A 27,102-nucleotide genomic window follows, 5' to 3' on the forward strand; every position below is an offset into this window, starting at 1 on the left:
GAATGAATCAATGACTGAATGAATAAACTTTGATGAATAAGCAAGTCGGAGACAGAAAAAAGAATGAAGGCAATATGAAAAAAAAAAAAGCTATATAAAATAGTCCAGTGTTGTCTGATAAAATACCTCTGGGAAGAATATGTGTATCTGGGGATCTATTAAGTAGTGGGAAACCATCATAAGGCCTTAAAGTGATAAATAAATGATCATTTATTATATTCCAGAAGTAGTCATATTTAGTCATATTGAGCCATAACTCATTCTTAATTACTCATTAAGAATGAGTAAACGGGTAAAAAAGAGGGAAAAGAATTTTCCAAGGAAAGAACAGCACGTCTCACTACACGCAAGGTGATTATCCAACTTTCTGTCTGGAGGAAGTCTATAGGCAATAGAGCAGGGGGAGGCAACCTACACAGAGCTCACTGTTCTCTATGAGTTATGAAGACTGAATTTAGTTTTCATAGGTCAAGGTTGCTGGGATTGATAGGACAGCATGCTAGAGGGGTGGGAAGTACACATAGTGAGAAACCTGAAAATATACAGAAGGGTTTCATCAACTCTTTGGTGGTGCCAATCTGCACTCATTCAAGAAACTGGGGAAAGAAGTGGAAAGCAGTTTGTTGAGCAATTCCAGGAGATCACATAGATTGGAAATATTTCATTTTCTCACCAGCCAGAAGGAGAGACTTAACTCATATGATACAGGGCATTGTACTCAGAAGAGCCTCACCTTAATAATGGTGATAAAGTAGCCTTGGAAAAAAGATTGTTCTGGAAGTGCCCCAACTAAATTTAAAAGGAAGCCTCAAAAGAATCAAACTTATCTATAAGTAAATTAACATGCATCAGTAAAAATATAATATAGCAAAATCCAGCCCTTAACAATGTTAAAATCATAATGTCAACCAAATAATAAAAAATAACTTTGCATGCCAAGAAGCTATAACATGGAGGAAAAAAGAATCAATCAATAGAAATAGATGAGAAATGACATATGGTGGGTTTACCAGGCAAGGACCTTAAACAGCTATTACAAGTTTATAAATATGCTCAAGCATGTAATGGGTTACATGGGCATGATGAGGAAAAAAGACTCATATGGAACGTCAGGAGATAAATACTATAGCCGAGATGAAAGGTACACTGGATGGGATTAATATCAGATAGGACTGAAGCAGAAAATATCAGTGAACTTAGTCATAGCAATGGAAAATAAAATGAAGCACAGAGAGAAAGAGACTGAAAAAAAGAATGAGCAGAGCATCATTGAACTGTGGGACAATGTCAAGCAGCTAAGATATGTGTAATTGATGTCCTTAAAGGCATGGGAAGATGGAAAAATTATTTGAGAAAATAATGTTTGCAAATTTTCAAAATTTGATGAAAACTGTAAATCCACAAATCCAAGAAGCTCAATAAGCCAAAAGCAGAATAAACTTAAAGTCACAACAGAGAATGTTAGAATAAAATTACTGAAAACCAGTGATAAAAAGAAAAATTCTGCAAGCAACCAGACAAAAAAAGACACATTCCTCACAGGGGTATAAAGATAAGAAGCAAAGCAGACTTCTTGTCAAAAACTGTGTGAGCCAGGAATGATGAAATAAAATCTTTAAATCACTAAAAAAGAAAAAGGCTGTTGACCTAGAATTCTATTCTCAGTGAAAATATCTTTCAAAAATGAAGGTGAAATAAAACCCTTTTAGACAAACAAATGCAGAGAGAATTCACTGTCAACACACCTCTACCATAAGAATGGAAGAAAGATTAAAAAGGAAGATCTTTAGACAGAAAGTAATAGAGTATCAGATAGAAATGAAAAGTTCCAGAATAATAAATGTTATCTTGTTTTTTAATCTCAAAAATATATTTGACTGTTTAAAGCAAAGATAATAATGTATTGTTTGGTTTATAACACATGTAGAATTAAAATATATGCGAATCTATTTTTTTTTCCTTTGTAAATAAACTGTTTTGTTTTTTTCTCTAGAAAGTGGTAAAATTTTCCATTTAATCAGAAAATTTTATCAGGTTATCTTTAAATATGTATACCTTCTTGAGAACTTTTCATCTAGACAATTTCAGATGAGGAAAGTTTCTTCTATTATTTCTTTGTTACCTCTTCATTTGTTTTTATCTCATTATTCACAAGCTTACAAATGCTAAATCTGTACTTAATGCCTATTAGGGTTTCTATTTCTTTTATATTCTGTGTTTTCTCCACTTGGTTTTCTAAAACACTGAACTGCTTTCTCCCAGTAACTTTTTCATTTTCTTGACTGAATTTTAAAATTTACCCTTTATTTTAGTTCTGGAGACTATTTTTACAAGTTCTAATTTTAGACTTTTAGGAGATCACCATACATTTTTCTTCATGTTTTTTCCTCCTTTGTGTCCTCCATTATTTTTACCTCTACTATTGTTGATCACCTGTCTCCTTCTTTTAATCTGCTGAGTCGCCTAAAATGACTGATTGATTCTTTGCTGCCTATTCATATTATCAGGTATGGGATCTTTCAACACCTGTACTACTCAGAATTTTGGAGTTTCTTCAAAAGTGGTCATTGAAAAAAGAGTAAATGACAAAAGGATAGGATTTACCCCTAGAGCGCTTTCAGTGGAATTTAATTTATAAAGGAAGATAGCTTTATTTTTGATGTAGTCAGGGATGGATTGTACTTAGCCCAATACTGCAATTCCTTTCCAAGTAAAAGTAACATCTGTCCTTTCTCAATGAACAGACAGAAGTTCCTCTCCAAACTCACGGATATCCATGGATCTGTGACATTTCTTCCAAGTTTGTGGTAGAGCAAAGCATAGAAGGGCTACATATTCCCTGACTCCTGACCAGTAAATGTCAGGCCAAACCTGTATTTTCTTTCTTAGGACTTGAGATATCAGGTGATTCTAGGTTCTCCTTTGGCCTCCAGAGTAGTCTTCAGTTCTTTTTGATGTTGAGCAGCCCCACGAGGGCCTTAGGAAGAAGCCTGGACACAGGCTGTCTTCTTCCCATAATCATATTCCTCAGTTCTCCAAAAGAGGTTAAGTTCTGCCTTTTGGGGTTGTCCCTGGTAAGGTATATGACAGAATAACATCTAATATTCCCCCTTTTTGAAGTCTTGCCATTTTTGCCAAGATAGAGTTGTTTTAGTGGGTAACTAATAAATGAACTCATTTTCTTTTGTGTACATATTTAAAAAATAGAGATTTTATAGAGTAACATAAGCAGTTGGAGATGTGACTGAGTCATTTGGATCCAGTAGGAGTTAACTGCAATTCAACAGTGTTCTTAGCAGCAAACTTTATTTTACTTCAAAGTCCTAGCAGTTTCAGAAGAGAATCTCTAAGATAGTTATAATATAATATCTCTAAGATAGATGTAATATATTTTATGAGAAGCATTTGGAAATTACTTCCCACTGGTGCAGTTTTAAATGCAGTAATCACATTTCTTCCCGACCCCCATCTAGAAAAAGACTCCATTAAATTGTGTATTAGTTAGGCTATTTGTTTGCTACTTTCTGAGCAACCTTAAGGGTAAAAAAAAATTGGGCCTGGGGGGGGGAGACAAATGATACCTCTTTTTAGACCTTACTCGTATTGCTTTTATGATAATGTATGGCTTGCTGAATCATACCTCTGTATAGCAGGGCCTGGAGACAGGGTTAAAACCTAAAACTGGAAATAAGATATAGGCCACAAGAGATGTAGGAGAGGAAAGGTTTTTTGAAGCACAGTGTTTTTAGAAAAGTACTAAAGATTCACTTTTATAAGCACTTGTAAATATTTTGGAAACTTGTTTAAAAATGTCCTAAAATTATTTTGTGATAGGTGTTATTAATCTGAACACAAGCAACACTAAGTTTGCTGTGATCCTTTTGGCATATATATTAGTAAGAATAAAGATATACACCTAAATTCTTTCTGTATGTTCCAGTGTGTCTCACAACACATTCTCCTTCTCCCTACACCCCCTCTTTTTTTTTAAAAAAAAAAAATGTTATTTTATAGTTTAACATTTATAGAACAATTCTTAAGTTTCTTTGGTACTTTTTGCCAACAATAAGTACTATATTTCCCATTTCTTTTTCAGATTTTGCCTTCAGGGTAGCTATATGGCACTTTGAAATGGAGGTGTATTTAGTAATCATGTTCTTTCAACATCTCTAAAATCAAAGGCCTAAAAAGAAATGAGAACTTAAGTTTGAGTTAGAAGAGACTATTATCTGAATACTTTAAAATAACGAATTCATTTTATCTTAATAAATACAATGAATTAAGTCCTACTTATTTTTATAAATTATTTGGAAAATAGAAATTATGAATATAGAAAAATTATGAAATTTGCTAAAATTCTTAGAATTGTGTCTACTTTCTGATAGACATTTATCCGATCATTTAGTATATCATTACTGGAATCATAAGATATTTCTAGTAATGAGATACTATTTTTCTTTACAAAAAATTTGTTCTTATTATGGACAATTCAGAAAATAGGAAATATTTGAAGAATAAAGTGAAAATTCACCTATCATACAGAGATATATTTTGATATATTATATCTTAGTTTTTTATATATATGTGACTATAAAAATGAAACTAGTATTATGCTGTGCATTTTATATCTTCATTTTATGAGAATTTCTCCATGCCAAAAAGGATTTTTTTTGAAAAATTTATTTATAGTAATAATAGTTCAATAGATGCAGGTAGCATGATTTCATTATTTTCTATGGTCGGAAATTCAGATTCTTACAAATTTGTTATAAATAATACTATGATAAGTATCCTTGAATAAAAAATTTTGTACATATCTACCTTTCTTAAGATTAGATTAGTAGAGGTGAAATAAATTTGTCAAAGTCTATAGTCAGTAATGTTTGTCAGATTATAAAAGTATTCCAAGTTGATTGTAGAAAAGTTTGCAAAATTTAGAAAAATATAAAGAAAAAATTTGAATTGACCATTATTTCACTATTTAGAGAAAACTTTTATTAAAATAAAAAACCCACAAAATTAATGTGCCTAGAGTTTGTTATCTTGGTTTTTAAATTTGTATTAAAATGACAGTTTTTCATATTATTAAGTAATTTGTAAAAACCTTTAAATATTTCATCATATAGATATACCTAATTTATTTAACACTGTTTTTTTTTGTTACTCATTTATTTCTTTCAATTATTTGTATTTATAACAATAGTAAAATATCATTCAACAAAAATATCACATTTGTATTTTTCCCTTAGTATTGATATCGAGCAGTGGAATTTCTGAAAGAGACGAAAGAGAAGAAACTTTTTTAGGTTCTTTATATATATTACCAACTTATTTTTCAAAAGATTTTATCAATTTACATTTCCAGTTCAATGCCCCTCATCAGCATTGAAGGTTACAGTTTTTAAAAAAAAAGTGTCAGGAGGTTCAAGATGGCGTAAAAGGTAGAGGCTGTGCACGCCTCCTCTAGTGACCACATCAAAATTATAACAAAACTACAGAGCAACCAGCACATGAAGTCACCAGAGGTCTGGCAGAACAGAAGCCCTACAACTAGGTTGCCCCAAATAACAGGTCACCTCAAAACGGTAAGTAGAGTGGAGACACGAAACGGCCGGTTCCTAGAACTGCGTGTGGCGATCGAGAATCGGGAGGGCCATCTTGGCTGCAGAGTCACCTCCCCACCCTGAGGAGCGAGAGGTCCCAGCCACACACTGGGCTTCCCAGCCTAGGGTTGCAGTGCCAGGAAGAGAAGTCTCCACAACCTCTGGCTGTGAAAACCAGCGGAGGTTGTGGCTGAGTGAGACAGAGGGCGGTGGGAAGTGAGACCTTCCTCTTAAAGGGCCCACATCTGGCCTTACTGATGGATACGCTTGCTCTGAGCGCCAACACGGGTAGCGGCTCAAGGGGTGCCAGGGACTTACGGGGAGGCACTGAGCTATCGGGCTTCAGGGCGAGGGCTGGAGGGACGGCTGTAGGCAGAAGTTATTGTTCCTTTGTTGAGCTCTGCCCCCTCCCAGCCTGCAGACACAGTCATCATCAACCTGGATAATACAGGTCACTCTGCCCAAGGGATTCCCTGAGACTCTGCCTCTCTCAACAACATGTGGACCCATCAAAACCACTTTCAGTTATTTATTCCATACAAATGAGCAAATGTCTTCTCTCCTGCTGAGAACTTTCCTAAAATCTCTCAAAGGTTCACAAAACCCAAAGAAGCAGCATCTGGCCTCGGATGTGCCCTGTATGTCTTGCTGAGCAGCCCCAAGCTCTGCACTAATGGCAGCTGGCCTCAGTTTCAGACTTGGCTCCTCGAGGCACCTATGTGGATGTGGATTGCTTGGTAACTCTTACCAGGTGGCCTCGGAGGTAACAGGCTGAACTTGGCCTGTAGCTAGACCCCTCTCAGGTCTGTGCCATGGGGCCCCACAGCACTCTTCTACATAAAGTCACTCTACTAAGACCGGGAGACTTAGGAGCCCTACATAATACTTAGAAACATATACAGGGAGATAGCCAAAATGTGGAGACAAAGAAGCATGTCCCACATGAAAGAATAGAACAAAGCTCCAGAAAAAGAATTCACCAAAATAGAGACAAGCAATATACCGGATGCAGAGTTCAAAACATAGGTTATAAGGATGCTCAAGAGACTTAGGGGAAAAGTAGATGGATTCAGCGAGAACTTTAACAAAGAGATAAAAAATATAAAAATAGAGATGGAAAACATAATAGAGATGCAGTCAGAAATGAAGACAATACAATATCTGAGATGAAGAATACAATAGAGGGAATCAACAGAGTGGGTGAAACGGAAGATTGAATCAGCGACATAGAGGATGGGATAGCAGAGGACACCCAATCAGAACAGCAACAAGAAAAAAAAAATCCAGAAAACCGAAGATAGTTTAAGAAGCCTCTGGGACAATGTCAAGTTTAACAACATTTGCATCATAGGAGTACCTGAAGGAGAAGAGAGAGAGCAAGGAATTGAAAACCTATTTGAAGAAGTAATGATGGAAAACTTCCCTAACCTTGTGAGGGAAATAGACATTCAACCCCAGGAAGTTTCGAGAGTCCCAAACAAGGTGAACCAAAAGAAGCCCATGCCAAGACACACCATAATTAAAATGCCAAGGGTTACCTTCAAAAAGAGAATGTTTAAAGCAGCAAGAGAAAAAGCAGTTAGTTGCCTACAGGGGAACACCCATAAGACTGATTTCTCAATAGAATATTTATAGGCCAGAAGATTTGGCACAAAATAGTCAAATTAATGAAAACCTAGGACCTACAACCAAGATTACTTTATCCAGCAGTTATCATTTAGAATCGAAAAACAAAGAGTTTCCCAGACAAGAAAAAGTTAAAGGAGTTCATAACCACCAAGCCAGTATTATGGGAAATGTTGGAGGAACTTCTTTAAGAAAAAAATATATATCAAAAGTCTGAATAAAGAATGGTAATTACTACATATCTATCAACGAATACTTCAAATGAAAAAGAATTAAATGCTCCAATCGAAAGATAAGATGTCTGAATGGATAAGGAAACAAGAACCTTTATAGGCTGCCCATAAGAACTCCAGATTAAAAGATACACACAGACTGAAAGTATGGGCATGGAAAAGATATTTCATGATGAACCTAGACGGTAGTGTGCTGCGTGGAGTATGTCAGATGGAGAAGACAAATGCCATATGATTGCATGTATATATGGAATCTAAAGCACAAAACAAACAAACAAACCAGAATCAAACTCATATACACAGAGAACATTTTGAGGGTTACCAGATGGGAGGGGGATTGAGGGGAGTCGGTGAAAAAGGGGGAAGGAATTAAGATGTACAAATTGGTAGTTACAAAATAGTCATGGAGATAGATGATACAGCATAAGGAATATAGCCAATAATATTGTGATAACGATGTACAGCGTCAGAGGGGCACTAGATTTATTGGGGTGATCACTTTGTGAGATATATAGATGTCTAATCACTATGTTGTACACCGGAAACTAATACTGTATGCCAACTATAACTGAAAAATAAAAAATATTATATAAAAAAAGTCAGTTTGATCTGTGAAAAATATCTCCGCTATTTGAATTTGTGTTTCTATGAATACTAATGAAGTTAAACACTTTTATTATGATCAATGACTAATTGTATTTTAAAATAATCTTTTCAAGACTTTTTTTATGTTTTTTAATTAATATGCTACTTATTGATTTATGGGTTCTTTGCATATTAAGAATGCTATTATTTTGTTGTATTTATTATAACTATTTTTCCAAGATTATCATTTATTTTAATATTAATTATGTTCAAGCACAGGAATTACATTTTTATGAAATAATGTCTTTAATTTCTTTTACTTTATTTACTACTATTTTTATTAAAAAGTCTTTCAAAAGAAAGTGATTCTTTTTCCCACAAAAGACTTTGATTCATATGATTTCATTTACTGTGGTATATAAAAAAAAGTTTAAGGTTTTATTTTTTCCAGACACTTAAGCTTATTTCCCACCATAATTTATTGAGTAATCTATTCATTCTCCATAGATTTTTGATGCTTCTTTTTTCATGTATTAACTATTTACATAACAAAGATTATATATTAAGTTCTGAACTAGTACTACTATTTCTCCCATTGTTGCACACATACTATATAGTGTTTTTATAATACTACTCTTATTTTTCATAATTTCCTTAACATTTTTCTTTTTTTTCTGGTGGATTTTTAATATGTTTTTTTCCTCCCAGACCCAGCTAAGAACAATTTATTTCTTTAACTATTCATCAAAAAGTATTTATTGTTCAACAACTATCTGTTATGTATAGTTCTAGTCTCATATACAACTAAAGCCCTCAGTTTACTTATAATCTACTGAAAGAGCCGATAAAGATTTTGATTGTAATTGTAACTAACATACTTTTATTTGAGAATGTTTTACCATTTTTGGAACATTCAGTTTACTTGATCAAGATTATGGTATTTTTCTATTTAAACTAATTTTCTTTTGTCTGTCAGACACCACATATTTTCATATTTAACTGTCTTATAATAGTTTTATTTACCTAGGACCTCACATTCCTCATAAAATTATTGTCAGCTGTTTTGATTGTGATTTTTAATATATTCTTTTTCTATTATAGCAAGTTTTGCTTATATATAAAAAGATTTAGTTTTTATATGCTTACTTTATAAACATGGAAATAGTAGTTTTTATAATATGATATGTGGTTATATTGAAGGTTAAATAAGACAACAAACTTAAAGAATATAGCACATGTCTTATACATATTAATCACTCAATAAATGGTAGTTCTTGGAGCCTAATGTTCGGGGTTGCTCTTTATAATTTTTAAGTTTTCTTAGCCTACAAAAATTAGTCCTACTCTATTTAAATCCTTTTTTAACTGTAATTTCTACTTCATTTATAATTAGTATCTCCTCGCTTTGTTTTTGTTGCTGGTTCCTAATGTACTTTCTGTGTTTTATTGCTACCTTTTTCTTTTTTTCACCTCTCATTACATAGGCTACATTTTATTTTGTTTTTATAGTGAACTAGAATATAGAAATTCCTCTTTTAATTTACACAGTTATCAGCTTAAAGTTTATCCAGTACTCTCTTCAAATCATATTTTTCCAGTTATTAAGTTTAAAAACAAAACAATAAGTTTGACTATAGTGAGAAATTTAGCTTCCTTTAATTTGCCTTATTTGCAGTGCCAAGTTATTGTTAATTAGACCTGAGACTACAATCCTTTTAGTATAAAAGTTATTTTAATCTTATACGCCTTTCCTTTTTGGCCTTTACCTTCAATTTTATAACCATGGTAACAAACATTATTGTACTTAGAACTCTGTATTTAATTGATTTAAATATTCACTAATCATCATCACATTGCATGTTTTTTGATTACTTACTTTTTCTCTTTGTGGGATAGAATTTATCCTCATATAGGATAAATCTGTTCTCTCAAAAATTATTAATAAGAGCTGCATTTCCTAAGTCTGACCTTCAAACATGACTAGCAACTTTGGCTAGTATAAAACTGATTTACAAATGTGCACATTGAATAATCAGTTGACATTTTCTATTATCTGATGCTTTTAATGTTGCAAAATTACAAAAATATAAAGTCAGCATGATATTTTCCATGGGTAGATATGACAGACATTGGGTTTTAAAATTTACTTATTTTCTAGATACTTAGGATGTGAAAACCTTCTTATTGGCAAAGATCTCTAAATTACTTTCTACAGTTATAGCAGAGTTGAAATTCCAGTGCTGTCTTTTCAGTGCCAGATTTTGTAGGCTTCTTATTGATTCTGAGAGCTACCCAGTCCTTGTATAAATATATTTGCTGCTTACCTAACCAGTCAGGTTGTGTTATTTGCATCCAAAAATTCTGATAATAGTAGACAATCTGAATGCTCATTCTGAAAGTCTGAAGAGTTTATTCTTTTTCCTTAGAATTAAAAGATTTGGCCAGAATAAGTCTAGATATGAATCTTTCCTATTAGCTTTTCCAGGCATTTGCTGTAGACTCACTTTTTCTTGATTCTAGAAATTTTCTTCTATTCTATCTTTGATTTTTGCCCTGTGTATCCACTACATGGGTTTATTCATCTGGGATTACCTATTCTCAGACTTAATTTCTTTGCTCCACCAAATTTTCTGACATATTTTTAACCTTTTTTGGTTTGTTTGTTTAGATTTAGGTCAGTTTCTCCAATTTGGTGATCAAAACACTAATTGGATTTTATGTAATATCGTTCGACTCTTAGAGACTTCCAAAATAATTTAAATTTCGTAATGCATTAGTCTTTTATTTGACTGTTTTATTTGCATCTTTGCCTTAACCTTAGTTTTTTCTTTTCTTACCACTCCCTTACTGTGTTTGTGTGTTGGAGGGCCCTAAGACCACCTCCAGGTTTGATAATTCACTAGGAGGACTTGTAGGATTCAGCAAATAGTTGTACTCAAAGTTAGGATTTGTGACAGTGGAAAAACACAAAGCAAAATCAAGGGAGAAAGGAGATGGAATGAAGTCTGGAGAAAGGAGGTAAATGCTTCTAAGGATCCTCTTGCAGTGGAGTCAGACAGGATGCACTTAATTCTCCCAGCAATAAGTGACAACACTTGTGAAATGTTGCCAACCAGGGGTGCTCATTAAAGATTCAGATCCCAGATTTTTATTGGGGGCTAGTTATGTAGACACCCTCTGCCTAACATGTACAAAATTCCAGACTCCCAGAAAAGAAATCAGGTGATCAGCATAAATCATTATTTTCACACACTGTTAGTGAACTGCTCTTGTCAGACTGTTGGGAACTCTTTAGAAATCCAAGTTCCCAGATGCCAGTCAAGGGCTGCACTTGTAAGCACACTGTTCTAAGGATAGGCAGGCTATGTTAGCTCTTTTCTGCAGTTTCATATTGGCTAGTTTTTTAATCTTTTTAGAGATACCAAATAGATCTACTAAAATTTCCTTTAGTTTCTTATATATAATTAATTTTTCACATAAGCATGTATCCTAGAAAATAGTTCCTTTTTCTTATGCAGCAACATCTTTTAATAGTCTCCTCTTGAGAACTTTTTTTGCTGTTTGCTCATTGTTAAATGAAGTCTATATAGACTTTGTATTTCAGATAGGTTATTAATATTCTTAATTTTGTCTTACTTTGGAGTCTAATAGGTTCCCACTCTCATATCTAAACTTTAAAAATAGGTTGATATGAGCACTCAATTTGCGTTGCCCAGCAAGCATCCATTTAAAGAAATATCCTCTAGAATGAAGTTTAACCTCTTACTCTGACTTTTGTGTTTTTCTGGCTAATCTAGGGAATAAAATACAGTTTTCTGTCCTTTGAAAAATATTTCACCTTAAGTAATATATCCTTTGGTGTGAAACGCTCTAGTTACTCAGTCTGCTTTTCAATAGCTGGCTACACTTTCTAGGTTTCAGCACTAATCATTGCTTTCTGCTTTCAGCCATAGTGCCTGCCTGACTCTATCCTTGCTAAACTGTATTGTTTCAGTTTGGATCACATTAGGAGACAGATGCCATGAGTATTAATTCAAACAAGCAAAGCTTAAAATAAAAATTTAAAACTACGATAGAGTAATTATAAAGATGTAAAACAAAATACAAAAGCATTCCATGACTGAGGGAGAGTACCCAAGGAAGGACAAACTTGGAGGAGAGCCCCTCTCCATGAGGTTGTGATTCAGACATCGTTGGAGAATGTATTGTTGCAGCCTAGTAGGTGGTACCTCTCTGCTTGAGTGAGGTGGTGCCTTAGAGTTGTCCTAGGTTGGGAGGAGGTGGCTGGGTTTAACTGACATTGCTTTAGGCAATGACAGGGTGACACTCTCTGGTGATGTAATAGACAAATTTAATGGTATGGGGTCAGATCTGTTTGGAGTCGCCTCTGTTTGGTCAGAGTTGTATGTACTTGAAAGAAGTTTTCAGATGATGGAAATTCATAGCCGAGGAACAAAAATTTTATTTCTTCTAGATATAATTAGTTTGCCAGTAGGATGATTAAGGTGGCTGGGGAATAAATCAACAGTAGCATCTGGTAAATCTGAAATTGCTGATATATTTGATTGTCTTGGGTACCTCCCACTTTACTGTCTCAGACAGATGACCTATCCAGCATAGGTTTAATGCCTCTGTTAGAATATGGCTCAGGCATTTCAAGTCAGGCATTTGATCTTGGATCTGGGAGAGTTCATTAAATGCTGGCAGATGGGAAGAGTGTGGAACTGGCTGAAGGATATTGCCATGTTTTTCAACTTGTCCTGGCGCATCTGGAAGATTCTTTTCTACTTGAAAAAATATCTCAAGAGAAAGGTTTTTAAAAACAGCTTTGTTAAACTGGTTTATAATTAAAGGTACTTTCTTTTTAAGAAAATAGCACAGCCTTTAAAAACTTTATAAATTAACTTCTCTTTACTGGAAAACAGACTCCCCAGGTATATTCAACACACTGACACACAGATACATGAAACCAGCACGAAAAATATGTTCTGTGGCAACATAATTTCTTATATTACGATGTTGTATGTATTCTAAAAGAAACTTCACATCTTTTTAAAAAATGAGTCAGAGTATTTTTAAATGTTTAAAAATACCTTAATTTTTTTTGGTTACCAAATTGTTATCTAGATTCCAGTTTTGTTTACATCTATCCCTTTCACATACAGTATACATACTTCACTCCCTGGATTAGTGGGAGCTGTCTTTGTGTATAAATTGGGAGAAATGGAAATCATATCTATGCTTGAGAAAGCCTTGAGATTTATTTTGTTAATGTTTGTAAAACTCATTAAGATTTTGTGAATCGTGCACTGTGATTGGTAAGGATTATTTTAGACATAGGGCTGTTGCAACTCTATTGTTTACAAAAAACTAGGCTTGTTCTTTTGTAATTATTTAAATTTCAGTTTAACGGTTCTTTATGCAAGTTGACATATAAGTTCCAAAGTTATGTAAGTGAAAGCAATGCAAAGAAAAGTGTTTTATTTAAATCAAAAATGCCATGTAAGAGTAGCATATCAGTACAGCAGTTAGTAGCACATACGTCTCATCAGGAGTATTATGATTTTATTTCATCACGTTAAAAATATTTAGTGGTAATGAAAGCACTTGTGAATAACAAGCATTTAAAAAAATTCTTAATAGGATGCACTTAAAAGATTCTATATCAATTGTTCTTTTGACCATTTATAGTTTTCCTTTATTATGTTCTCCATGTATTTTTCACATAACTAGATTTTTTTTCCTGGACTGTGTCTACTGTTTTTAAGAGAGTGTTTTGATCCTGCTATTGAATCTGCAAACACTAATGTCTAATATCTACTGTACTTTTTAAAATGGGATTTAATATTTTAGTCTTACTTTCTATGGCTTTATTGTTTTTCATGGGCCCAAACTGATTATATTAGTCCTTTATTTCCATTCTCCTTTGAGATGATAAAGTTAAGAAATGATATTCTCCTGAAGATTTAGAGTAAAATATATTCCCTCGTTATTTAAAAAAATTAAGGACCATGGCTTATGTGTAATTTCCTCCAAACAATAATGTGAATCATGGAAGTCACCCGAAAGTAGCAAATCATTAGTCTAAACCATCTGTCTCACATCTTTTAGCAGTACTACGTCCTTAACCTACCCTTGGCTATATTAATATTAATAGACTGTGCAAAATCCCCAATTTCTATTCCTATTTTATTTATTCTACTTTGATTTCTTGTCTTTATGACCTAGAGTTAATAAGTTTTCTGCTGATATAACAGACTTAATGTCTAATTTGTATTCATTTACTTTTCAATATAAAATGCTTCAGTTTTAAGTTTTGTTACTTTTTGATGGTTTAATTAATACACATTTCAATCACATTCTTTGCTATTCCAAAATCTTATTTTCATATAATTGAACAATCGCTTCCTCTGAAAATAGGTAAAAAATATAGTATGATAGAAAAAACAGTGTATATAATATATATAAAGGTGAGGAATACAAGTAGTATACTATTTTGTATTGAAATGGTAAAATATTACCATTTAAGAATGATAATTTTTATCTTTTGATTGTGGAGTTATTGAAAGTCTTTTTTTACATGTTCTTCTGATCAAACATACACACTAACACTGAGGGCATTTCTATTTTATAGAGAATGAGAAAGGAGGACTAGAGTTGTCAAGTCAAAAGTATATGCACATAACGTGCCTAGAACAGTGCTAGTCATTTTGCAGGTTACACAGATAATAGAAAATATTGTCTCTAAATCGTAAAGATAAGATATACTTCATGGAAAAGTACCAAAATGGTTTAGAACAGTAGATATGAGTTGCCAAGACCGTCTGTACTATGAGAATTCAGAGAAGAGAAAGTCTGTGAATCCTTTGTAACCAGCCACATAGAGGCTTTCTTATTTATAACCATCAAAGAATTAATAGTAGAAAATTATGCCTTGGCAAATGTTGGATTTGCTTTAAACTATTCATTTTCTACAATAGAGTCCTGATTTATTTTTCCTGTCTCATCTTTCACTATACCTTTTCTCATTCCTGGTTTGCCAAACATGGTGAGCACATTCACAGGGCCGTGATCATACAGTCCCTCTACCTCATTCTCATCCCCCGCTTCCCCAGAATTTTTATCTCATGAGGTGGTGTTGCTTAAATGTAGGCACTTTGAATTTTCTCCTTTCCCCAGTTGGAAATAATTGATCCTTTTTATACTTTCCTGATAAAAAGGAAATTTATGCTCATAATTTTAGCCTCGTTTGACTGTCTAGTTACTTGTCTACATGTCTCTTTATACCTTGAGTTCAGAGATCATGGCATATTTACCATTCCCTTTCCTCACCTTCGAGGTTAGTCTTATAGACCATCATTGTTGATCAATAGATACCTAAAATTTTTAATGAATTTGTTTGAAATAGTGGATATAAATAATATAATTTTAATTAAGTTAATTTAAGAGGTAATTAATTAATTTTATACTAATACAAATCTTCCCCATAAGGAAACTTCAGGCCTAGATGATTTACTGTTAAAAACTCTTTTTGAAAATAAAGGATGAGGGTTGTTCCCAAGTTATTATATGAGGTCAACATTGCTGTAATACTGAAGTCATATCACACACACAAAAATTTACATCATTATCACTTATGAACATGGTATCAAAAATCCTTAACAAAAATAGTAACAAACCAAGCCCAGCAATATATTAGGAATATACATGATGACAAAATGGGGTATATGCCAGAAAGGTAGAGTCCTTTTAACGATCTAAAATTAATCAATGTAATTCACTATATTAATAGAATGAATGAGAAAACACATGATTATATATATAAATAGTTGTAGAAAAACATCTATTCATAATACCAACTCTCAGTAAACCAAGAATAGAAGGAACTTCCTCGACCTTATAAAGGGCCTCTACAAAAATACTGCAGCTAACGTTATGCTTTATAATATTGAAAAACTGAATGCCTTTGACTTAAAATTAGAAAAAAGACAAAGATATTTGCTCTTCTCTTTTTCTATTCAACATGTACTGTACATTTTGGCCAATGCTGTAAGGCAAGGGTAAGAAGTAAAATCGTACAGATTTTAAAGGAAGAATTAAACTGATTATTCATAGATGAAATGATCATTGACATAGGAAATTCTAAAAAATCTACCAGAAAACAACTAGAACTAAAATGTATATGTAGCAAGATGCAAGTCAGTAAACAAAATCAATTGTATTTTTTATATGAAGAACAACTGGAGATTGAAATTAATAATAGCATTGAAAATATTTCTCTAAAACATGGAACACATATTTATCCCTACAATTTTAACAAGATATGTGTAAGACTACTACACTGAAGACTATGAAAACATTGTTGATGGCAATTAAAGAGGACCTCATATATGGAGAGGGATACTGCGTTCATAAATTGGAAGACTAAATATTGTAAAGTTATCTGTTCTTCCAAAATCTACTATGGATTAAATGCAATGCCAAACAAAATCTGAGCAGGCTATATTTTTCAGATGATAACAGATATATTCCAAAAATTTATATGCAAAGTCAGAGGGCCTAGAATAGCCAGAGCAATTTTGAAAAAGGACAGATTTGGAGGCTTCTGATTCCAGACTTTCTATAAAGCTACAATAGCCAAGTCAATGTGATATTGGCATGAGGAAGGAGTTACAGATCAATAGAACAGAACTGAGAGAGATCAGAAATAGACCCCCACACAGGGTCAACTGATTTTCAAAAAAGTTGCAGGGCACTTCAATGGGGAAAAGATAGTCTTTTCAACGTGTGGGGCTGGAAAACTTCTATCCATATAAAAAATTAAAATGGAGCTCAATCCTTACATCATACTGTACATGAAAATTAACTCAATGTGGATCAAAGACCAAAATGTAAAAATAACAATATTAAACTTATAAAATATGAGAGAATATCTTTGTGACTTTGGAGTGGATATTACATAAACAGCACAAGAGATGTATGCCCAGAATGTATAATTTTTTTTAAACTTACAGTTCTGGGCAACCACATGCAAAACAATGAATCCAGATACAGACCTTACATTCTTCACAAAAATTAACTGAAAATGGATTACAGGCCTAAATGTAAAAGGCAAAACTATAAACCTCCTAAGTGATAACATAAGAGAAAATCTAGATGACCTTAGATATGGTGAAGATTTTTTTTCAATTCAATATTAAAGGTATGATCCATGACAGAAATAATTGATAATCTGAACTTCATTAAAATTAAAACTCTGCTCTGTGAAAGACAGTGTCAAGAGAATGAGAAGATAAGCCATAGACTGGAGAAAATATTTGTAAAACAATAGTAAGAAAACAAAAACCCTACTAAAACAAATGAGCCAAAGACTTTAACAGACACTGCACTAAAGAAGACATTCAGATGGAAAATAAGCATATACAAAGATGCTTCACATCATGTCATTAGAGAAATGTACATCAAAACCACAATGAGATACCATTACACAGCTAGTAGAATGATCAAAACACAGAAGATTGACAATACTAAATGCTGGGTGGGATGTGGAGCAAGAGGAACTCTCATTCATGGCTGGTAAGAAAGCAAAAACGGTATCGACACTTTGGAAGACAGTTGTCAGTTTCTTACTAAACATACTCTTACCATATGATCCAGAAATCTCTCTCCTTGGTATTTACCCAAAGGAGTTGAAAACTTATATCCACACAAAAATCTACACATGGATGTTTATAGCAGCTTTATTTATAATTGCCAAAACTTGGAAGAAACCAAGAAGTCCTTCAGTGTATAAATGGATAAACTGTGGTACATCCACACGATGGAATATTATTCAGATCTAAAAAGAAATGAGCTATCAAGCCATGAAAAGACATAGAGGAAACTTCAATGCATATTACCATGCGAAAGAAGCCAATCTGAAAAGGCTACGCACTGTATGATTCCAACTATATGACATTCTGGGAAGGCCAGACTATGGAGACAGTAAAATCTGACAGTGGTTGGGTTAGGAGGGTGGATAGACAAAGCATAGAGGATCTTTAAAGCAGTGAAATACTCTGTATGATACCATAATGATGGATATGTGACGTTATAAATTTGTTCAAACCCATAGAATGTGAACCGAGAGTAAACTGTAATATAAGCTATGGACTTTGGTGATTTTGTTGTGTTCATGCAGGTTTATTAGTTTTAACAAATATATCACTCTGGTGGGGGTGTTAATAATGGGGGTAGCTATGCATGTGTGGGGGCAGGGAGTATATGGAGAATCTCTGTACCTTCCTCTTAATTTTGCTATGAATCTTCCAGTGCTCTAAAAGGAAAAGTCTTAAAAAAAAAAGAACCCTTACAATTCAACAATAAGAAGTCAAATTAGTCCAATTAAAAATAAACAAAGGATTTGGAAGGCTTTTCACACTCACAAAAAGTTATGTACATGGCCTTTAAGCACAGGGGAAGATACATTAGTCATCACAGAAATGGAAATTAAAAGCTACACTACGTGCCCATTAGAATGGCTAAAATTAAGAGTTACTAGGACTGTGGGGAATTCTCACACACAGCTAATGGGAATGCAAAATGGTACACACATTTTGGAAAACATTTTGATAACTTCTTAAAATATTGAAGATACACTTGCCATCTGACTTGGCATTTTGGTACTTACCCAAGAGAAACGAAAGCTTATGTCTGCACACAGACTTTTATATGCACATTCAGGGCAACTTTATTCATAATGGCCCCAAACTGGAAACAACTTAAATGTCTATCAACAGAAAAAAGTATAAACAAATTTTGGTGTATCCATACATTAGAAAGAAATAAACTACGGATGCAAGAGAAATAGAGATGAATTTTAAAACCATTATGCTGAGCAAAAGAAGCCAGACTTAAAATGTATACTTTATGATTCTATTTTTGTGAATTTCTAGAAGAGACATGTCTAATATAGTGACAGAAAAGTATTTTTGGGGCCACGGGTGGGCACCTATTGACAGAAAAGGAGCACAAGGTAATCATTTGTGGTGATGAAATGTTCAATATCTTGATCATCGTGCTAATTACACAGGTATTTACATTTATCAAAAGTTATCTAACTGTAGATCTAAAATGGACGCATATTATGTATTTAAATGAGATCTTTGATTTTTAAAAAGAAACTATTCAAAAAATATTTGTTTATATAACATGATCTGTCATGAAGGATAGTTTAGTTTTCCAAAAGTTACACATTTTACCTATTATATTAAATCTTGCTGAAAGAACAAACTGAACCTTGAATTAACTTTCTAGAGTAACTCTCATTTTTTTTTAAACTAGCTCCTTGTACATAAACCTGACATCAGTTTAGACTTCTCTCTCTCCCTAATTTTGCAATAATAAACAGCATGAGTAAGCCAGAATCAGCTAAATGAACAAAAGTTTTAAAAGATAATAAGAACATACAAATTGATTGTATTAAAGTAGATTAGCAAACCAAATACCTTCTTCTTTGAATTTTCCCAGATGGCTAAGCAAAGGATGTCAGCTCTATAAACAGGTAGCAGGTGGGGACAAAATGTGTCGAACTGAGTGTTTTGAGGAATTACAATGAATGCCTCATGTACTATTAAAAAGAAAACACTTTTCCTTAACTGATTCTTCAGTATTCCTTGCAACTAAGATAATTGCTTTAGTAGCGATTTATCTTTCAATAAGTATGACATACTTTGATACTGGCAAATCCCCAGTTTTAACATATCACTTTGCAGAGCGACACCATTTTGGCGAGTGGATGGTAGGAGGTGGACTTGGTAGACTCATTGGCATGAAGACTTGTTTTTCTTCTTCTATTCTTTTCTTTGCCCATATGAATGCAGTTTACAATTCATAACTAACTCCAAATGAATCTGAGAGAAGTTCCATTTTTTCAGAAGACTTAAAAGTTGCAGGTTTTGTGAATTTGAGTAACCTGGAACAAATGGCTGAGGTGAAAGATAGTGCAGGGTAGCATTTCAGAGTTATTTTCAGAAAATTTAAAACAGGTATTACATTTGACACTAAGTTTTCTGAGCATCACTAATATATTAAACTGTAGTATGTGATCTTTTACTCAGGACTAAATATAAGATAAGTGAGTCTGTTTCTTTTGAGCAATATGATCACTGATCTTTATTTGTTTGATCATTGGCACTGTTATAGTTTTGGTGTAAATCAACTACCTTAAAATCTCTACAATTTCCCTCCATTCTCAGTGCCCCAGTAGGTCCTCAGATCCCCAATTTTAAAAGTATTATAAAAAACACAATATTACGGATCTACTTTTTTTGGTGTTGCCTTTCAAATTGACAAAAAATAATATTCTTGTGTAAAATCACGTGTATAATGGGGTTGCCTATGAAGTTTGGAGATAAACTGTATACTAGGATTAAATTTCTCTGCATAATAAAGGACAGAGAAATTTGAAGAGCAGATGGGAAAAAACTGGGACAAAATTGACACCAAGGAAGCTAGGCACTTCTTGGAGGACAGGAAGAGGAAGGCGCCCTTTTACCTAACCATCGTTCCAAGGAGAAAAATAATTTTTTGGGAGAGTTTAAGTTGTGCAATTTAAAGCCCATTCTTCTCCACTGTAGAGTTTTTGGTAAAATCTAAATTGCTACTAATGATTGGCATGAATGCTCTCTTTAACGAAATCAAGTAGGTGCTGAGTTCAACATTAGTTTGAATGTGAGATGAACACAGTGAGAACAAGTGAGTAGAGTGGAGTCAGAAGATAAAGAACACTAAGGTCAGGGTTACAGTTAAGTTGCTGCCTCCTAGAACCAGTGAGAATGTTCACAGTAATAAAACATTTCTGAGGGAAATCTGGTATTTATTCATTCACTTATTCATTCATTTAATGCATCTGAAATGAAAAGTTTCTTAATGTGCCCAGGTACTGTGCTAAACACTGGGCTTGTGGTAGTTAACCCAGCTGACATCTCTGCAGTCAAGCAACTTTCATTCAAGTAGGAGTGAGAGATATTGAACCAAAGTCACATAAAGGACTGTAAAATTATAAGTGTAATAATTACTATTTTTTAAAAAGGTGAAATGCTGTGGAAGCATGTAAGAAAGGAAATGAATTTTGATTGGGGCATCAAGAAGGCCTATCAAAGGAAGTGAATTAAATTCACACCTAAAGCACAAATAAAATTTAACCCGATGAAGACAGGAGAAGAGAATGTTCCAGCAATGTGTTTGCTGGATCTGGTACAACAGCAAGTAACAGAAAATCTAAATGGCTTTAAAAGGAGTTTTTTCACTCTCATTTGCAAAGCTTAGTTAGTGCTAGGTTGTCCAAGCTTCACCATATGAGGAACCCAGGATTCTTCCATTTTATTTTTGTACTGTGTATGTCCTCTAGTTCCAAGCATACCTCATGGTCCAAGATGACTGCTTCAGCCAAAGCCATTTCATTAGCATTCCAATCAGCAGAAAGCAGAAAGGAAGAAGGATATGTTCTTTCATATAAGGACACTTTTTATAGCCCAAGATTATAACTTAATCATGTGGCCACACCTAGCAGCCGCTGAGGTTGTGAAATGTGGTCTTTATTCAAAGCCGACCTGTGCCCAACTAAAAGTTAGGGTTCTATTACTATAAAAAAAGAGGACTAGGCATTCAGTTGCTAAAGACAAAAGGGAGAGGGAATAACATATATTGGGAGACAACCAACAGTGTCTGCTAGAGCAAACAATATGTGCTTAGGTAAAGTTCTAGGTAAGAGGAAGTTTGGTATATTCAAGGGAAAGAGACAGAGTAGTGTGTTTAAATGTTACGAGCAAGGCTGAGGAGGAATGGCGGGAGCGAGACGAAACTATAGAGGCAGTAAGGGCAAATCACACACCACCTTTTGGATCATGTTAAGAATTTTGAATTTCATCCAAAGAACAATGAAACTACATAGAAGGTTTTCAAGGAAAAAGGTAACATGTTTACGTTCTTGCATAAACAATTTTTTTTGTCTCTGGTCACTATGTGGACAGTAGATTAGAAATGACATTGGCGATATATACAAAGTTCCAAATGGTTGTACTCTTTGGCATACAATTGCATACTTATGAATTTATCCTGACAAAATCATTCGACGAGAGTAGAAAGTCTGGAAGGACGTAACACTGAATGTTTATAGTAGGGATGAGGTTAGGAAAGCTTTGCTTCTTCCTTTATAACTTTCTATTTTGAATGATTGGTTTTACAATAAGCATGTATTACTTTAAATTTCACTAAAAAAAATCAATAATCAATTTCATTTTTTTTAAAAAATAAAGACAAAAAGGCTTGTGGCTATGTTGCAAGGTAGTTCATACTACTGACTCCCATTCCGAGTGGTCTTTGTTTCGATCTTCATTTCTGATAATTGTCTCCTTCCTGGTGTCTGCAACTTTGCTTGGTCCTTTCGCTAGTTTTCTTGCTTTTCAATTTGGTTTTGCTTTTCTGGTAGGATGAGGGATGGCCTTGTCTCATTCTGTCATCCTGTTTTCCCACTCATACATTGCTCTCCTATATCCTGGCTAAATAGAACACCCCGGATTTCTGCTTTTTCTCCAGGGATATCTAGATGGGATGTGGATATCCTTGGATTTTTCCCTTTTTCTTAAAACCACCATGTTTCAAAAGACATGCATTAGAGAGTTGACCAATGGGGATTAATGAGATTATGTGAGATCATAACTGGCCCTTGATCCTTTTCCTGAACTGCATACATTTTAACTGCATAGACTTACAGAATTTTAGAATTAAAAAAAATTTAAAGGCCAACAATTATAAACTATCACTTAATACAGAAATTCCTTTGTGAATATTCTGAACATCTTGAACATCTATTGTCCCTCTGAAGAACTCTAGTAATTAAGAACTTCCTTCCATAGTGTAGTAAAAAGATTATAAGACCTAGAGTCAGAAGACTTGGATTATAATCTGGCCTCATTTGTAGGATAATCTTGCAAATTGAGTAATATTGAGAGCATTAGTTTCTTCACTTGTAAAATAAAGATAATCCTTACCCTACTTTATTTGGCTATTCTATATCTAAAAACATTTTCTAAACTATAAAGCACTGTTATAGACGGTTATTACACAATTATGTTTGTGTATATAACATATAATTTTTGTTATATATAGTTATATAATCATATAATATATGATTAAATAAGCACATAATGTTTTATAAAAATGTAAGAAAATATATGATCATATAATATGATTATGATATAATACATACTATTATATTACAATATATTAAGCTATTTAAATAAAACTATTGTGTATCAACATCACCTCACAAGAAAATATCATTTCTTCAATGTTAGATTGATGTAATTATTCTAGGAGTATTTTTCTTTGAGCTCAAATTTATTTCCCCATGGTATTTGTGTATTATGACATTTATTCTTCGAAACAATGTAGACCAGATCCAGTATTTCTTCTGTGTGATTGCTATGTATTAAACCAAGAAAACTGATAGGCTTAAACTTTATGTACATTTATTTATTTATTTATTTATTTATTCATTTATTTATTTATTTATTATTTTTATTAAATTTATTGGGGTGACATTGGTTAATAAAATTATATAGGTTTCAAGTATACAATTCAATAATAGGATATATATATATATATATATATATATATATATATATATATATATATATATCTTCTATGGAAGAATTTTCTGACATCTAGAAATTTAGGGACACAGATCTCCAGTTTAAAAGTCATTTGAAGTAAAGAAAACTCTGAGTTCATATGCTCTTGGGGCTTCTTTCCCATGTATAATTAAGGATTATATTTAGTTTGATAAATATCTTTCTTAGGCATCTTTAATTGTAAAGCAGTGAAGTGGAAAATTATGGTTTTACACAGCTACTTTATATTCTGTCTTTAGGGGGCAGTACTAAACCACTGATAAATTTTGTTATTTCTGCTAATGGTATTGATAATAGCTAATAGAAAATAAAATTAACAGTAATGAGATTGGTGATGCAATTATATACAGCCCTTAATATTGGTAAAATTTTCTAGATAGCCAAATGAAAATTACAGTTTTAAGTTCATTCATTTAATGATTTATTCAACAAGTATTAAATTCCATTATGTAAGAGACACAAATGAGAGTAGGCAATATTTGCTTTCAGATAACTTACAATTAACTAGGATAAGTAAGCCATACTTGTGCATGTGTGTGTGTGTGTGCTATGTGTGTGTCCACATTTCTTTCAGGATAAAGATAATAATAAAAATCACAATATTTATTGATTATTTTTTATGTACCGGCCACTGTCAAGTAATAAATTTTACTCTATCACATACGAATTATGATTGTGCCTACTTTGCAGATAAGGAAGCTGAGGATTAATAAGGTTATGTGATTTGCTCAGTCACACAGCTTGCAAGAGGCAGAGCCAGGATTTAAATATGTATCTATATGACTTCAAAGCTGATGCTTTTTTGCCATTATGCCATCTATTATTTCAAAATGTATGTGAAATATAATACACAAACTCACACAGAGAGATATAGGCATTCAGAAGAGAGCAACATCATTTCTGTTAGTGAGAAATCTGGAACATTTTATGTAAGAGGTGAAATCTGAAATGTATTTTGAGGAATCAATGGGATTATAAGAGAATAACAGCTAAAATGGTAGTTAATATTTATTAAAACCTTATTATGTGTCAGGTACTTTAGATTCATTACTTCATTTAATTATCCAGAAAAATTCTGAGGGAAGTCCTAATATGTTATTTTCCCATTGCATAGATAAGGTAAGTGAGGCTGACAGTGGTCATATCTGATGAAAATCACACTAAAAAGTAGGCTAACCGGAGAGTTGAGCTTGAATCCAGAACTAATTTTAGAGTCTAAACTCTTAACCAGTACCTGCTATACAGGGAAGTAAGATGAAAGGCATTAATAAAAGCACGGAGCATAATTAGGAAAAGTTAAACAATTCCATTTGGTTACAGTCTGGGGTGGATATAATAGAGTAAGAAAAAGACAGAAAAATAGACTGTGGAATCTTGAAGCCAGATTAAGGAATCTATATTACTTGCTGTGCAATGAGAAATAACTGGTGATTTATGAGTGGGGAAGAGACATAAACAGAGTTTTTCTTTGGGGAGGAGACAAAGATAGAGGAAGAAAAAACTGATTAACCTATGAAATGTCAAATATTCTTATCCAAGTATGTAATGATTTATAGTGCCATGCCACATCAACCTTGATGGTCAAACCAATAACTGATCATGAGTTGATGAAGGAAATGCCTATTTGATCATTCTGTTCATTTTTGTAGACAGTGTTGATCAAACACATATGGATGTTCTTGCTCTATTAAGACTTTAGACATCCCAAGATTTTTTCACCCAGATGATCTGTAGGATCAAAAATCCCAGTGATTGTATTACTGATTTGAGAAATGCGTATTTATGAAAGTATGGACTACTATGTACCAAACTACAGAAATTTTCACTAGATCTCACAGATAGTAAAATGCTTTTGCGAGTGTCATGTAGCAGAAATATATTAACAAATATATTTCTTTGATTTAAACTGCAGTTGCATTAGCTTGGCTGTTCAATATACTGCTTTTTACAGGTTATTGTGCTGAATGAGAAGCCATGTAATAGTGGTTAAAGAAGTAAGCTCTAGAGTGGTTAAGGTTAAGGTAAGCTCTAGCATCAGACAGTCTGTGTTGGAATCCAGTTTTCGCCACTTACTTGCTCTGTGACCGTGGGTTTTACTTGACCTCTCTATGCTTTAGTTTAGTATGTGCTTCAAGGGGTTGTTGTGTAAATTAATAAATAATAGTGCTCAATAGATTGTAGTTAATATTATTATGGTATCTTATAGACAGTAAATGATTTGGGAACTATTTAATTTCATAATTTCTCAGTTATCGACAATCAATAAAGGGAAACTTAAGATGCGAGTGCCAACAAGCAGTCTTACAAAGTCTTATATTCTATATTTAAAAGAAACAACTTTGGTGGGGGAGTGGGTGCTATTTACAATTCCACATATAAAATGTCTTTATTAACTCCGATAATCAAAATCCATCAGTGTTGTGATGAACACTACATTCTGAAGATGTTTAGACAAACTTACTGTGTTCTTTTTATTTTTATTCACTCTGCTAAACATTCAGTAGGCTCTTTTTTAATATGGAAATTTTCTTCAGTGCTAATAAAATTTCTTGTATTATATCTTTGATAATTTCCTACTATCTCTACATGGACCTTTTAGTTTGATCCCCTAGTTTTGTTAACTTGCAACTTCTTTTCATCTTCTGTTCTATCTTCTGGGAAATTTTCTCAAGCTTATTTTCCAAATCTTCTGTTGGATTTTAGGTATTTATGCTGTAGCATTCTGCTCTTGTTTCAGTGATGCAAATATCTTTCTGAGGATGCTATTTATAACTTTTTTCTGTATATTTATGTTTGGTCTCTGTTAAAGGCTTCCTTCAAATATTTGGTGATCTTTGGATTCTTGTTAGAATTTAACCAAAAATTAGAAACTATATGTGAGTGGAGTTTGTTGAAAGGTGGGCTTCACAGTAAGTGTTAAGGCATAGACCCCCCACCATTTTACTAGGTTCTTATAGATCATTTATGTGAGGAAGTTAATTTCTACAGAAAGGTATATATTCTAGTCTCTTATGTAGGGTATATAAATCTAGATGCCATATTCTCTAAGGCAAATGTGGGAAGGCACTAGGGTGGGTCGAGAATCTTCATTTAGTATATAGATATTTACTTAATTCTTTTGTTTTTAGATAGGTGCTCTTCTCACTGTACATGGATTCTTAGAATTTATAATCCCTTTGCTTCAACCTCACCAGAAGGTAAATCTCCAATTTTTTGTCAGGTGGTAAAGGTTCAGTTTCTTGGCTGGATGAGAAGGAGAAGAGCATGCGAGTCTAACTTCCTCCGATATATAGTTTCCATCCTGTTTTAGCCCCACTTGCCCCTACACCTTCATAAATCATCAATCTTTTAAATTATGAAGCCCTTTCGAAGGTGCTGAGT

The 27,102-nt window shown here is 33.3% G+C and overlaps 1 protein-coding gene across 1 annotated transcript in view; it reads left to right on the plus strand.

The window, feature by feature from the left end:
* Positions 1–27,102, plus strand: part of ANKS1B (ankyrin repeat and sterile alpha motif domain containing 1B) — a 678,567-nt gene that overhangs the window by 172,392 nt on the left and 479,073 nt on the right. The gene's annotated exons all lie outside the window — the stretch shown is intronic.

The sequence above is a fragment of the Pteropus medius genome, unplaced genomic scaffold, assembly GCF_902729225.1.
Source record: "Pteropus medius unplaced genomic scaffold, Ma_sr-lr_union100, whole genome shotgun sequence".
In the NCBI taxonomy this organism is placed as follows: Eukaryota; Metazoa; Chordata; class Mammalia; order Chiroptera; family Pteropodidae; genus Pteropus; species Pteropus medius.